The 541-nt window shown below is 41.0% G+C and overlaps 1 protein-coding gene across 1 annotated transcript in view; it reads left to right on the forward strand.

The window, feature by feature from the left end:
• The window catches only part of LOC116851376, a 21,369-nt gene that overhangs the window by 18,626 nt on the left and 2,202 nt on the right, over positions 1–541 (forward strand). The gene's annotated exons all lie outside the window — the stretch shown is intronic.

Below are 541 nucleotides of genomic sequence, written 5' to 3' on the forward strand. Positions count from 1 at the left end.
GTGTGGGTGGCTGGATGACGTTATGTGCGATGGCGTGATGCATAGCTTCGAGATGATGTCATGCGGAGCGCGTTCTGTCGTGCCTAAGTGGGTTCGCTTCGCGAATATTCTTATATTATTCGGCTCACTTACTAATTCCTTCGTCATGTATGGTTTTCACTAACTATTTATTTTACCAGTATTGACAATATATTGAGTTTTATTCTTAACCGTCTCTGACGATTGAATGAGTAAGGTTTGCCGTTAGAACAGTTTAACTTATATACTACCTCTCAGGTTAGCGCAAATCGGCCTCAGGTTAGAGTGATATCATGATATTATAGCGGCGTGAAAATTTAAAGATTTTAGGGGCTGGGACGTTACACAGCTCTGCAGAAATGTGTGTAAAAGCGTATGGCTTACGACTGACGCAGTTGCCAGTGAAGCATCGAGACCAAAGAATGTATGTAAGGTTTGCCAGAGTGTAAAGGATGTACTGGATATAGATCGTTCTTAAAGAGAGAGCAGTAATATGATGATTGTAATTTAATTGAGAGCGAGT

The sequence above is a fragment of the Odontomachus brunneus genome, unplaced genomic scaffold (genome assembly GCF_010583005.1).
Source record: "Odontomachus brunneus isolate Ranch 3 - 2012 unplaced genomic scaffold, Obru_v1 Obru_scaffold_174, whole genome shotgun sequence".
Lineage (NCBI taxonomy): Eukaryota > Metazoa > Arthropoda > Insecta > Hymenoptera > Formicidae > Odontomachus > Odontomachus brunneus.